We start from the raw sequence: 3,656 nt of genomic DNA, 5'->3' as shown, positions 1-3,656 counted from the left end.
CCGGTTCGATTCCGGGTCCGTCTGCCTTGGTCCAAGTTTTTCTGTGGTTTCCTTGGATCACTTAGGCAAATGCTGAGGCAGTAATATTCCACAGATAATCTTTCACTCTCTTCTGTCTTCATTTCGTCCGTCTCATCTTTCTCACCCGAACCACCACCCACCCATTCCTACGATTCCTGAAAGCAGGCATAGTCCGGCCTTCCGCCCTACTTTCAGGCATAGTCCGGAGGGACTGCGCTCCCCACTAGCATTACTGGCTGGTGGGAATGAAACACCCAAAAGTTTTTTTTTTTTTATTAATTTGAATTCATCTGTGTTCTCTGCATTCGACAGTCTCTTTTGTAAGTTCTCTTTTCGTATTATAAATTGTTATTATTGTCATTGTTATTGTTATTATTATTGTTGTTGTTATTTCTTTGTGTGTTTTGGCTGTTGTGTTTTATGTTTATCATCTGTTTGTTTTGTTGTTTAATTTGTTGTTGGCACGTATAAATTTTTGGTTAATTGTTTAAATAGTGTTTTATTAATTATTTTATTAATAATTGTACAAAAGACACTAATCAATTAAAATTAAAATTAAATTAATTAACGAGCTGTTGTGTAATATTGTAGGCTCACGGATAATAACTCCAATTGGGCACGTCATTCTTTTTAAAAGCAAAACTACTGTAAAACGAATATAAACATGCAATGGTACATTAATGGTATATAAATTATGTCAAAATCAAAAATAATTTATTTTAATACCAATAAAAAAACTGAAAATATAAATGTTGTAGCCAAAATTGCAATAGTTATAAATGAACAGAATACCTTTCGAAGGTTCTAGAGAATCAAATTTTTGCAAGAGCTATTTAAAATGGGAACTGTGGTAAACATACATACATTATATTTTATTTTTAAGATACTTTAAACTTACTTATCTCTAGACAATGACTACCTGTAATTTAAATGTTGAACGAACGAACAAAAAACTTTTCATAAAATCTATTGCACTATCTTTGAACAAGTGTTTAATTTATTTGATTTTTAGGTATAATATTCTATCAATTCTACTGTGTAATACATAGTTATAATTTTAGATTTATGTTATTTTTGGTGGAATCATATTTTTGTTTCCATTCTCCACTGGTACTGAGCGGGTAGATGATGCGGGGAAGACTAAGCTTTCTATGATTCAACATCGAGGTGTCAATCAAATGTTAGGTAGGTGAGGTATGATATAATACTATGTGCAATGTGTACTATACAAGAAATAATTAATTTCCACGAATTTTCCACTCAAGGAAAGGTTTTCATTGTGACTTAAGTTACAATATTTATAACATTCTTAACGGTATTAAAGTAATAAATTATTCTTGATTTTGACATAATTTATATACTATTGGATATTTATAATCGTTTTACAGTGGTTTTGTTTTTAATAAGAATGATGTGCCCAATTGGAGTTGTTATTCATGGGCCTACAATATTACACAGCATAGATCGTTAATTGGTCGCTCAAGTTACAGCGTCATACATGTATACATACAGGGTGTCTTACGGATACCACCCATTAGATTATTTCGGAAACTACTTCGATTCTAATTATGAAAATTTGGACAATAGTGCTATCGGGTATTCCCACCTCAATTAAAATAATTTATGTAGCACTTCCGGAAGTTGCAATAGGAAGTTCTCGAATATCTGCTTGTGACTTTTAACAATCTGCTTAGCTTGAAAGCACACTGTGTTTTGGTCAACAGGACAATTTTTAAGCTTTACTTTGTCGGTTTTTTGTTGAAAATAATGAAAAGAAATAATAGTCCGACACAAATAAAAGTAGTATAATTTGCGTCACACTAATACACCAGACAGAACACATAAAACGAATTATAAATGAAGATCACAACACAAAATTAAAACAAACAATAAATATAAATAAATAGTCAATAGCATGTATAACAGAAAGAAAGATCAAGACTTACTACCCTCACATGATACAAAATTTCCATTTATATATTGTACTTGCTGCAATTCTCGGTACCCTTAACGACGATCGTTGTATTGTTACTGCTTTAGATTTATAATAATTTTGGTAGCATAAAGGTACATTCTCAGGATTTTGATTATGAACTAGCCGCTACAACTTGATTATCACACCATAATGGTAACATTATTTCCATCTGAGCGATAATACCGTGAAGTTTACGAATAATGCTTGAATTCAAAGATTGAGAGGCTTTCGCAGCTTCCGCAATTTTTTCTTTACTTTTTATAACCGTTCGGACTGTTGATTCCGGTAGGTCAAATTCCTTTGCCAATTCACAAATTTTTATTTTCGATTCAAAACCTTTGATAATATTTAGTTTTCACTCCAAATATAGTGTTTTTCGCTTCTTGTTAGGTTCAAATAACTCATTTTTTGGTCTTTTGGATGACATAATTAATGATAAATCAATAATGTGCACTGCGTACTTAAAATAATTCCACACAGAACTCGTTCGAATTTGTCGTAAACCGAACACGCCGCTGCGCACGGTGATCAAAAACAAAAACAGCGTAAAACGGGGTAGCGTAAGTCGGGGTATTACTGCACTCAATACTTTTTTCTAAATAGCAAAATATTGGTTTTGATTTTTTAGGAAGTTTCATTGAACTCAAAAACTAAAAATCTCTTTATGGACAGTACCGTAATAAATCTAGAATTATTAGATGTTACATAAGATTGATCAATTGGTCACATAGTGGTGGTCTAATAAAAACAAAAACATATAAAACCTGGTAAAACCCAATTTTGAGATTAACAAGTTAAATTATCAATTACTTTACAATTGTGGCGAAAGAACTCTTAGTTTTTTTGTGTAAATATTTTGTTTCAACCCCTATTGCCAGTCTTTGTCTATCTTGAGTATTCTATCTCTTTTTACTAACATTTTCCTACTATAAATACTCCTAACATCCTAGAGGTCTAGACCATTAGCATTAGCATTCGGGAGGACNATTCAGTGGTCAATTTGAGAATTGGGTGGAATTTCACGCCTCCTTTGACTCATTAATTAACAAATATCCTAAGTTGTCAGATATCCATAAATTCTATTATTTGCTTTCTGCCGTGAAGGGTAATGCCGCGCAATCACTCAAACCTATAAAAATCTCCTCTGAAAATCACAATATTGCATGGGATTTGCTCAAACGTCGATTTGAAAATAAAAAATTAGTAGTGCAAAACGGGATCAAAGTGTTATTTAATATCGAGTCTAAAATATTGAAGCAGGATAGTCGGTGTATAACTTATACCAGCTTCTGCTGTACGCCAACTTAATATTGAACAGCTAGTTGATGATTTTTCCTTTAAAAAATCCTAAGTTGTCAGATATACATAAATTCTATTATTTGCTTTCTGCCGTGAAAGGTGATGCCGCGCAATCACTCAAACCTATAAAAATCTCCTCTGAAAATCACAATATTGCATGGGATTTGCTCAAACGTCGATTTGAAAATAAAAAATTAGTAGTGCAAAACGGGATCAAAGTGTTATTTAATACCGAGTCTAAAATATTGAAGCAGGATAGTCGGTGTATAACTTATACCAGCTTCTGCTGTACGCCAACTTAATATTGAACAGCTAGTTGATGATTTTCCCTTTGATAAAATTTACACCCTTTTTTTTACTA

This window comes from Agrilus planipennis, unplaced genomic scaffold (genome assembly GCF_000699045.2).
Source record: "Agrilus planipennis isolate EAB-ADULT unplaced genomic scaffold, Apla_2.0 scaffold109, whole genome shotgun sequence".
NCBI classification, from domain to species: domain Eukaryota; kingdom Metazoa; phylum Arthropoda; class Insecta; order Coleoptera; family Buprestidae; genus Agrilus; species Agrilus planipennis.
This window is presented reverse-complemented; position numbering follows the sequence as displayed.